We start from the raw sequence: 12,163 nt of genomic DNA, 5'->3' as shown, positions 1-12,163 counted from the left end.
ATATTATTTCATCTGAACTTTAACTAGTACATTTAAGCAAGAGGTATTTTATCTTTTTGATTTCTAGACATACACTTCTTTCCACTTCAGGGGCAACTGAGCTCATAATGGTAATTAATAATGTCAGAATAAAGTAAATAGAAACACTTGAATGAGCTGCTTATTGAAAGGCGATGTTGAACAAGCAGAATAAAGAGGCAGTGCTTCATTGTTCTGCAGGAGGATGTGCTCTTGCTCCTTCAGTCAGCTGTGGCTGCACTGACACGGAGAGGGGGAAGGCAAGATGGCGTATGTTGCGTACTGGGGGGCTAGGGAGCGGCAGGTAACCTCAATCTGAGGACGAGCAGGTGGAAAAGCATGCCAGCCACCGCGCCGGGCTCAAACGCGACCACCTTCATGCACATAGGCAGGGGAACGTTTCAGCAGCAGGACTACCAATGGGACGGGCTGTGTGTGCGTGTGTGTGTGTGTGTGTGCATGTGTGCGTGTGTGTGTGTGTGTATGTGCGTGTGTGTGTGTGTGCGTGCGTGTGTGTGTGCGTGCGTGAGTGTGTGTATGTGTGTGAGTGTGCGTGCGTGTGCGTGCGTGCGCGTGCTTGCGTGAGTGCACGCGTGTGCGTGCGTTAAGGCGTGGAGGGATCCGTGTGGTGGAAAGCTGTTGAGGGTTCTGCCCATATGGGCCACAGGCAGCCCGTGCCAAGTTTAAACTCCACACTTAGCGGCACATCTGGAGCAGGCTTCCACCCTTAATTGCCACTAATGCCTTGAACACGCAGCTCAGCCGACACACAACAGCAGATAGGGATTAACCAGGGAGGGAGTCACAGACCTGGGCAGCCGCAGTACGGATAACAAGCACTCCGTCTCTCTCTCTCTCTCTCCGTTTCCCTCTCCCTCTTTCGGTCTCTCTTTGTCTGTCTGTCAATGAATAGATTCAAAAGAATCCATCAGCCCTTCCCTCTTGCATCAATGACATTAAATCATTGGCCACAAAAGACGTATGATTTCAGTAGTTTAATTTTTATGATGTTTTAAAAAGTCACCTTTCCAAAATGTCACCTTTCTCCACAAGCTATTCTCAGAGAGATTAAAATTAACAAGATAACTTAACCCGACTCATAAGTGAATCTTTTCTATTTTTCCTTGTTTTTTCCTTATTAGGTATTCACAAAGACTCAATAATAATTTTAAAAGGACAGCATGCATGTGTGTTGTGAGAGTGCACATATGCTAGCATCCAGTCCTATTATTAGTCCTTTTGACATTGAAGAAAATAATATGGTTACATTCAAAGTCTAACATTCAATCTCAATGATGACGATCACAATTGTGATAAAGGTATTCTTATGTTCTTACAAACACGCATTGTGCAGAGCTCATGGTTTGAACACTATTCAGGAGCATATAAATAACTGTTAACGAAACTGACTATAGTAAAATAATGCATACACATCGTGTTTCATATTGTTGCTTCTGTGCGACTTATTTTAAAAGCCAAATAGAAACCTTGCATTAAACGGCAGTCATGTCTAATAAAAACGAATATTTTGTATGGGTAAAACAAATGTCAAGAAATTAATCTCATACATAATTGATGATATTCACGTTTTCTTTCTGGAGTTTGTTTACGCATGAACATATACTAGCTTAACAGGATTTGTAATTGCATTGCAGGCTGCTAAGGAGACAGAAGGGTGTTAATGATTAATTTAAAGTTTTAGAAAAGGATTTGTCCATTTAATTCAGTCATTAAGGATAGCACTCTGGAACTCATCTAAATCTAATTTGAAGAGTTATCATAAGGGTGCAGAAAGAGAGAATGTTCTAAATAAAAACGGATGAATCCATGCCCAAACTTAGATGTTGAAGTTGACTTCCTGCCCATCATGTTGAAATCAAATTTCATTCTTACTGGGGATGCTTTTATAATATTAAATCCACAGGACAATACTTACTTATACAATAACGTATATGACAAACATCACCTGCCATATCAATTAGGACATCATTATCCCTAAAAGAATATGAATGTGCATTGCAAAAAAGCTATACTGTTTGTGGTGCAGGAAATACATCCCTAGTGACTCAATAATCCACAGAAAATTAATAATCCCACATAGACGATTTACCCCTTCGACAATAAATCTTGTGTGCAGGAGTATTCATTTTCTTTGGATTATAATCATCAAACACATCATAGATAGGTTTCCAGTCTTCCAGTTTATATGAAATTGCATTAAGTAGTGTTTACCCCACCTGAAAAGATCATAAGAAATGCATGAACACTGGATTCAGGTGTTCTCCAGGAATTTGATTACTCGAGATGCCTTTGGTCCGGTGCTGAGGCATGAAAGCACTTGATAAAATAAATGGCTTTTTTTCCTCACCAGTTCTGCAGGCCCTCGGGCTCCTACTCGAGGCATTAACAGATTTGCCGTCTCACTTTGGCCGCTCTCCATCGGTTAATATCTGGGCCCTTGAGCCGCAGCACCGCGAGTCCAGACACTTAGCGCTCTGAAGGCCCAATTTAAGACGATATTAGGACGAGAGCTCGCCGCTGCGGTGTTCTTCAGTCGACGACTCCCCTGTAGTCCTCTCTAACACCTCCAGAAGACCCTCTCCTTTCTCTCCGGGCTCAGATTAGAGGGCTCTTTTAATAACAGATTTACTTAACGACTGGGAGAGGCATGGCGTCGCCCGGGCCTGATGCGGGGGGAGATGAGAGATCTTGAGCGAATTCTCAAGCACCCCGTCTGCTGTGTTGCTGGCCGTCGAGTGGTCTCCGACAATCAGCTGGAAAAACAGGAGCCGCCAAGGGACCGTTTAACGGCAGCAGGCCTGCGCCGTTCCACAGCGCACACCGGCACGCACGCAAGCCTCGTACAGTCAGGTCTCTGCACACAGACACAAAGCCAGACGCAAGCCGCGCTGGTCAGTGATCACGGCCTGAACACAGTAACCGAGTCAGTTCCCTCTGCTGCTGAAAGAAGCCGGGTTAGTGTTCTTTAGCACTAGGCATGTTGGGGGGAAACAGAGGGAGAGTAAAAGATGTGAAATAGTGTTGCCGTTTATTGGTTCAGAGAGCTGGTTGGCAGCATGCCACAGTGCACATTGTCTAGGTGAGAAATCAGATTCTGAGTTATGGAGCAGCTGTGTTCTCTGACAAATGTCACCATGAGCTTCCAAACTAATGAAATATGGGAGAAAAAGTTTCGAAACAATGAGAGACTATTGATATAATGCAGAAGGACCACGGGGGGGGGGGGGGGGGGGGGAGCGAGAGAGAAAGAGAGAGACCTAATTTTACTGTATTAATTGAATTCTTTTTTGCAGTATTATGGCACTTCCCTGTATGCCCTTTTCCCAGTACCCATTAAGGGGACATCAGGTGATCTCCCCTACAGGCCTGATCCAAGAAGCGAAGGGTGCAAGAAATAACACTGCAGCTGGCTGCTGAGGAAGACTATTTTTTTAACCTAACAACATGCTAAAATATAAAATGCAAACAAAGTTCTATGTATAATTGGCCAGCAAAACTTCATATAACCAATGTCATCTTTGAAATGATTAGCATTCTAAGCAGCTTTGAAGTTCTGTACGATTTTGTGTCTTCTCCCAAGCTTGTATTAAAATAGCCTGAGAACTACATTCTTAATTCCAGCTAGTGTCTTCCTCCGGCTGCTTCCTGAGCTACATCGCCTCTGGATCCTTCCAGTCCTTCACCCCAGACAGGAAAACCACTATGGAAAACTACGAAGTTTCCCAGAATGCAATTCTGCCAGTGCTCTCTGTACTCGGCTGTGTTCGAATGCCTGCTCCGAAGACTGGTTTGACGAGCGTTTGGAACGAGAGCGAAGCCACCGCAGCACGTTACCTGTTTACCGTTTTGTACAAAGGGACCAGACGCACTGTGTGATTAACAGGTTTCTCCATACCTTTGAGCTTTAAATCTGTTTATTGTGTATGCTGTGGAGACCATTTATTCAATGACTAAGTTCTTAATGAAAGGAATTTCAACTTGAAGGAGGGAAATTAATTCTGAGTGATGGAGGCCCCAATGAAAAATCACAACCTCAGATCTAATCAAGAGGACTGATGCTTCCTTGCTGCAGAATCTCCTGAGCAGTCCAGAAATAAAATATGGATGGGACGTTTATAAAGCTACCAAGTGCTGCTGGAATAATCACAAATACATATGCACATAAATGTGTATATACAGTGTGTATATATATATATATACACACATATATATATATATGTGTGTGTGTGTCAAATAAACAATTGTAACCAAATCATTTTGAAGTTTTCTTTTAGTTCACTTATATTCATAAATATGAATAAACACTATATCATTAAAGAGACCTACATTTCCTGATTCCTGATTTCTTCATTCATTTTATGTGTAGTACATGCATTTTAAAACACACTTTGCATGTGATTTTGTTGGTGCGTTAGATTTTTAATGGATTTTATCTGTCATTGGATGTTTGAAGTCTGTCACTCCTGGTGAAACATTTCAGAAAGTAGCAAAAGAAAATTTCATGACTGATTATTTTGTACTCTTAAAAGTAGGCCAGAATTAACATTTCTTGATATCAGTGAATTGCTTGAAAGTAGCTATTATTATCGCTCAAAGGACCAGACACACTGCATTAATTAAAGTGCTAACATCAGGTACAACTTAATACACACGTTAAATTTCACATGGAGTTGTGGCAACCTCTAGACAACACATAAAAGTGACTCAACTTTGTACAATGTTTGTGTGATATATTGTATCTACAGTGGTTGGACTCAAGGGGACTGATACATGGGTCAGAAGATAGAGGTTGTGGCTCTGGAGATTGCAGGTTCAAAGACCTTTTGAGAGACAATTTTTCAACTAAGCCATAATTTCAAGTGTTACTATAAATACATTAGTGCCTTTAAAATATCAGTTGTTTGAGAATTCAGGAACACTGAAATGTTTGTGACTTTTAAAGTGACATCAAAATAAACCAATTTTTAAGATACTGATATATAATTATGTTCACTTGAATCATAGGCTACATTACTGTTTTAATCATGTCACATTTTGTTTCAATAGTCACCAGAATCTAATACCTGCCCAACATACTTGTGGCTGTTATACTGATTGGGGATACTCCAAAGGTGATATGTCTGAGGTTGTATTTAATATATCTACATACCCGAAGAGCTGAACAGACAGAAACTTTCTCTTTTTATTCTTGATAATGAACATTGTTTTCAAAATGTATGAGCGCAGAAAACATTTATTAAAATGACAATGACATTTGTTTTATATAGTGGAATTTAAAGAACTAGTCTAACAGTTCACATAGAAAAACATTGCATTGTGCTAAGCAACACCTTCTGAGTGTTCTGAATACAAAAATGTATATATATTGGCGTGTGGGAATTCTGTACGGGCAGGTTGACAGGAAGAATACTTTCTTTTTGAAAGAAAGTATTTACTGCTGAATCAGGAGTTTTATATAAAAGAGGAAAAGGCTCTGAAATATTGTGCAGGGTATAAAAAATGTTACCACTGAAGGAAGAGTTTTGAGAGGCCTGTGAAGCGTATATACAAATATGGGTATAGGTTATTATTAATCAGTGGTTTGGGAAAGTCATGGGTATAGTGTAGCTTTGATTAACAAGATGAAAAGTATTGTTCCTATTTAAAAATATTACAATAATGATACTAAACACAGCCAAGCCTAGCTGTAAAGTCTTAACCACTCAAACTCCACACCATCTGCTTCTGGCTAGTTACAATTTTAAATAACCCTGCATATTATTACACCTCTGCACAGCAAAATATTTACAGAGAAATGCAAATACGTAAACTTGCAGGCATGTAGGTAAGTGTGTCTTCTGTGAATGCTCTTGAGCCTTCACACTGAGTGTTTTTTCAATTCCCTATTTATATCTATGTACATATGTATGATTATACATAGATAGGGACACACACACACACGCGCACACACACACACACAGACACACACACTTAACTTGAATTGAAAGCTATGTCACATTGGAGTAATGCCACAGAGCTAATTATCTGATGTCTCTTAATTATACTGTATGATGTCTCATTAATTTGCTTTAAAGCTTATATATGATCTCATGGGGGAAAAACTTGCATTGGAAACGTGATGAAGCCTGTCTCGGGTGCAACCCGTAGGTCAAGTGCACTTTGAATTTTCTTATCCAGATGTATTCAATTGTAAAAAGAAATTATTTATATATATATATATATATATATATATATATATATTGCGTGAACCAAGTTACTACAGCTGTGCGCCTTTAAGGTGAACACAGCCTGACCATCCTTAATTTAAATCTACTGCAAATTGTAAAGTATCACAGTGGTTAAGAGTCAGCTGATTATCTAGACGTTTTGCATTTTTTGCATCAGTACTTGGCATCAGAGCAGTGCATGCTGAATTGTGTTCTAACAGCTTGATTTTAGTCAGTTTGTGGGTATGAAACACTGCCAGGGCAATGCAAATTAACATTCAGAAAAACAGAAAAACTATCAATACAAAAATAAAACCCTACAAGAACAAGAGCTATACGGTTTCCTGGACCCCTCTAACAGGGGTCCCAAAATGTTTTAATCTCAAGCTAAATGACCACACTGTGGTTGATGACCCACCTCAGAAACATAAATAAAGAAATACACATATTTGTTTAACGCCTTTAGCCAGCATGCACTATGGACTACAATGCAGTGGCTATCTAACAGACTACAATTATATTTACATTTCATATAAATGCATATTATACCAGACATTTAAATGATTAAACTATTGCCAAGAATGTGTAAACCAAAACAACCTAAGCTTCATTCCAGGTCCTAAAATATGTAAATATATATGTAAGTAACCTTTTTTTCACTTGTCTGTGGACTCCTTTGGAGTCCATTAACTCAGAGTTTGGAACTTCTGAACAAGGAAATTGATCAAAAGTCACGTGGCACTACAGCTGCAGTCCTCAGCAGCCCCGCATTCATGCGTCGCATACCTTATGACAGACTCCAGAATAGGCACAAACGTAGACCCTCAGGCCATGGATGCTAGACTGGGCATCTGCTGAGCAAACACTGGAAATGACGGAATAATGATACTACAATGACCATCAGGGATGGGCCGCAGAACAGAATTCAGACAACTGTCACAGAGAAGAGAGGGGAAATTGAGTTAGATATAGACAATAGCCTGTGGTTAAAACTTCCCAGAGCATGTAATGGGACAAACACTTCTGACTCATCACAATGTCACTGAGCAGCGGACCCTTCGAGCATGAAGGACACTTACATGGAGCTTTCAAGGACCCGCGTTTCAGCTTTCATGGGGGAACGCCGACGAAGTTTAACCACAGTATTTATCAAATTTCGGTTGCGAACGAAAAGCGGTTGTAAAAGCTCCAACTGCATTCCACTTGGTTGTGCTCAATTTTACATTTAAGCTACAATCCAATCTTGCTTTGCATAAATTTGCAATCACTGAGGTAAAATATGAATGTCGGGTCACAGTTCTGTAAACCAAGCAAAACTACTCATGGGGATAGATGGCAGATTTATAACCCTCTCCCCTGTTTAAAAGAATTACAAGGGAAAAAAAACAACAACAACAGCACTGAGAGAATGATAGTACACCTGCCTTTAAAAAATACCATTTCCAAAATGAAGAGCTCACTGAAATAAATCACATCTAGGTTAATAAACTTGTCATCTATTTGATTTCCTGAAAAAGGGGAGAGGCAAAACAACAAACAAAAATATGACCTGTCCTCCGCAATTTGTTTATTTTATTACCACTTTAAAGGTCACGGTGACAGTAGTTTCCATCCCGTTCACTTGACAATTGGTTAACAATTCCGATTGCCCAAAAAATACCATCCACACTTTCCCCCCCTGGTCTCGGCTGGACTGGCCACTGCACGGCGAATTGCACCTGTCCTGATGGATGCCACTTTAACGGCCTTTAAAAACAGGCCGACAGGCCGCGGAGTGATGAATAGATGTCAGCTGCAGAATCACTCACAGATGATGTATGGCCGGCCATGTGTCATCTTTTGGCAAGGATGTTCGGAAAATACATATTTCACATTTTTTCCCCCCTCTCTGCTTAAATCACACACAAGCATGCACACACTGACCTGCGTGCACGCCTGATCACACCCGCACACAGCAAAAACACAAACGCTCAAACTCCCAAGCGCACGGGGTACACAAGCAAAAACAAATCCCTGGGCAGCTCCAGTAGAGCTGGATTAGGTTTTTAAAAAATCTGCCCAGTTTCTACTCTTTACCCTTTTATTACTTTTTGCTACCAAGTCACTTTTAATTTCACTCTCTTCGATGGAATCAATTCGAATTTTTTTCTTTCTTCAGCAGAATCAATACAAATGACTGACCAATTCCGGCGCATTGTTAATCTGTATTCATGGGCAACATCTCAATTTCACATTTTTCCTCTCAGACGGCAGAACCCCAGCAACCTGGGAGTGGGGATGACAAATACCTGCAGAGGGCCGTCAAATCAGCTGCCTGCCTCTCTGGCTGTTGGACTGGTTTTTTTTTTTTTTGTTTTTTTTTTACACTTACCCTCAGAGATATTCTTTCTTATCATTAAGAAAAAAACACGAAGTTGAAGTTGAACTCAGTTCACCTGGTTTATTATTTTCACTGCAAACCACAGGCAACATAACCATTACAACGCTCAATACTTTCACCAAACACACCCCGCTTCACCTCACTCGAAGGCAGCAGTGTAATATTACAGGTAGGGAACTAAGCTTGTAACCCAGCCATTGCAGGTTTGATTCGCAGATAGGGCACTGTCATTGCACTCCTGAGCAAGGTACTTAACCTGAATTGCTTCAGTACATATCCAGCTGTATAAAGGAAGACTATGTAAATGTCACCAGTGCATGATAAGAGTGCCTGCTAAATACCAGGAATGTAACTCAATTAAACCATAATCTCTTTAAAAAAATAAAATAAAAACCTTGTCAATGCAATGTGCTTTATCCATTGCAATACAAATCACAAGTTATGAAATCAAGCACCAAGTGGTGTACACAAAGCTTTTCTGTAACAAAGAAGCAGAAATGATTCACTCTGCTTTAGAAAATACTTCACAAAAAATGTGACAACATGGCTTTTTTTTTGCTTGTGCATCGGCCTTTTTTGTTTTTATTTCACCCGATGGTGAAATTACCGTGACTCTCACACACTTCTTTGTGCACCTGGTCTATATTATGTTGGGGGCCCCGTGTGCTGACCTCTTTACAATGACCTGGCTCTTTGGTTGCACTGAAACATGCCCCCAGAATCGACTATGAGCTGCTCTAATCAGCAGGCACCACCCCAGACCTGCTGTACTAATCAGCGTTAAACTCCGTAGCGAATCTTCGCCTCATTCAGCGTGCTGGTGAACTGGGCAGCATCAGTATCAGTATCAGATGCTGCATTAAAATTCCCACCTCAGAGCACTGCCATGCCACACTAATAAGAGAACATCACACTGTAATGCAGACTTTTCATGTACTGCACACGCACGCACGCCACAAACACACACACACGCATGCCAAAAACACGCACGCAACACACGCGCACGCACGCACACACGCACACACATATTCGTTTTTAATTTTCCTCAAGGAGAAGTGCACCGTGAAAGAACCCTGACTTAAACAGTCTGTCAGACTGAATAAATAATGACAACAGGTCAAGGCACAAGTGAGTCATGGCTGCCCTCCTGGGAGAAAGTGATTACTGTCACACCACGGCGACCACCGTGCCCGAGATAATTCTATTTTTCAAAATACCATTACGCCACGTTATATTTTGCATTTACTATCCAACTGGTTATGCCAACGACCAGAACAGCAGCAACAAAAGCCCAAACAATGAAAGGTTAGAACTGGAGTGCATCATTATGTTGTGCAGTCTCGTTTCTAAGCAACGGCGGTAACTTATCTTTGGGTTAGGAAACACAGCACATATAGTGTGCAATGTGCGTACTGTGTGCAAACCACCCCAACGAACAGATGGCAGTCTCTAAGTGTGGAGATTTGTTTTATATCTCCATCAAATTCTGCCAAGCGTTAAATGTTGTTGTCATTTGTTATTTTACAGGATGATACATATAAGCTTAAGCCGCTCCTTTCTCCCTAGGACTTGACACTTTGCTGCGCGGTGCGCTACACCACCAGCCTCTCAGGCCCAAAAAAAGGGGGAACAACAGGAGCGGCACGCGAACAGGGGGAACTGAAGGACGGCGCGTGACCATTAGCAAGGACACATTTACGCCTTGAAATACAATCGTCATCCGTGGGCAAATTGAAAAAAAAAAGGAAAGTGGATACTTGGGTGGTATGATGAAGTGCACGCCGCCGAGATGGACTACATAATAGGAAAGACAATAAAAGGTGTGAAGGATGACGGCGCCGCTCAGCCAGTCTTTCTGAAGTAAAATTCAATCTGTGTGCGGCGGCAGGCCCTCTGCCGAGTCCCCTCCTCGCGCGCTCCAGCGCTATTGATCAGCCCCGGTTATCTGACATGAGAGACTCGCCGCTTTCTGCCGGCGCGCTCGTAAAAAAACCCAAAGAGCTCGCCCGCTTTCATCGGGCGGAGCGCCGCGCCGCGCAAACGGGCGACGGACAGACGGGGCGCACCTGAGGCCCGCCGGATCACAGGCGGAGAGCGCGAGCGCGGACGAGGATGCTGACTCCAGCCACCGCGCGATCGGGCGCTCGATGCCCGGCGAGCGTCTGCGGAAACGCCGGTGCTCTTTGTTGTACGTGCGCTGCGATACATTACTTAGCGTTCCTTTAGCTGGTGCTCTCACCCAGAGTGACTAACAGAAGAAATAAAAATACATTGAGCTCATTAACATGTGCAATAGTGCCAGACCTGGCCAGCAACATTCCTAGACCAGCGAGTAAATATGCATCTTCATTAAAGCTCTAGTGCTACTTCATTATGCTGCCCAAGAATCTAAGTAAAAATTCTCAATGCTTATAGAGTACAAGCTTAACAAGCAGGAAGAACAGAAACATAAAACCATAAAGACTTTAAAAATCACAACCTAAATCAATACAACAGGAGGGAGTGCTATAGGTGAGGATTGGAGGCAATCTGAGGAAGAGAGTCATCAGTCTGTGTTGGAAGATGGTACTGCTGTCCTGACCGCTTTGGGAAGTTCATTCCACTACAGTGGGGCTAGTACATTGGGGCAGCCATTGTGACAATACCATGAGGGGAGAGCTAGTCACCTTGAAGCTGTGAAATGGAGACCTGGACTGGGTGCAATAGTCCATGCGTGAGATTTCCAGGGCCTGGACCTGGAGTTGTGCAGAACGAGTGTTCTTCAGATGTTTTATAGAAAGAATCTACTCACCCGACTCACTGGGGCTACTTGGACAGAGAAGGAGAGTGGACTTCCAGTGTCACCCCCAAGCTTCTTGGAGTACAACTGGGCCATTATAATGTTACACGGAGTGTGGTTTTACTTTGTTATTTGCTCTACATGGAAAGGCTCCCGTTGGCTCATCAGCATACTCATGTCTGGCAGAGAGCAGTGTAAATGGCAAACTTCTCCTCAAGCCATTACTTATACAGGTATGCCCTTGGGAGCACTTGTTTACACAGAGTCATAGTGCAGTCCCTCATGCTGGGGTGGGGAAATGAGCCTTCCTGTACCAATTTGTCCTGGACTACAAGTCCTGGGTCCCCCGCTGCTTTTCAACAAGTGCAGAGGACCCTCTTGCCGGTGCCTGCGGGCCAGGGGCTCTCATTGGAGTGCATCTCGGCATGTGGCCCCACGCTGGGAATGGTGCCACCCCATGTGGGATTTGACCCAGCGACCCTCCGTCCTAATGGTGTGTGTGCTGCCTACCGTGCCACCATTCAAGCATGGCTCTACACCGCCTGAAACAAGAGCCCTTTCAGAATGCAAATGCCCAGGCAGCCCAATGTACGGGCTGGAGAAGATCTCTGTGATGTGAACTGCCTCCCAAAAAAAGAAGACCGAAAACATATTAAGTACCTTTCTCTCTCTCTCTCTCTCTCTCTCTCTCTGAAAAGTCATTTGTTTCCCTGGAAACAAATGGCAAAATCACATGATATAAAAGAGGATTTATTCCCC

The 12,163-nt window shown here is 42.5% G+C and overlaps 1 protein-coding gene across 7 annotated transcripts in view; it reads right to left on the bottom strand.

Annotated features, from left to right (window-relative positions):
- rbfox3a (RNA binding fox-1 homolog 3a) overlaps positions 1-12,163 on the bottom strand; it is a 549,809-nt gene that overhangs the window by 386,167 nt on the left and 151,479 nt on the right. The gene's annotated exons all lie outside the window — the stretch shown is intronic.

The sequence above is a fragment of the Anguilla rostrata genome, chromosome 2 (genome assembly GCF_018555375.3).
Source record: "Anguilla rostrata isolate EN2019 chromosome 2, ASM1855537v3, whole genome shotgun sequence".
Lineage (NCBI taxonomy): Eukaryota > Metazoa > Chordata > Actinopteri > Anguilliformes > Anguillidae > Anguilla > Anguilla rostrata.
This window is presented reverse-complemented; position numbering and strand designations above follow the sequence as displayed.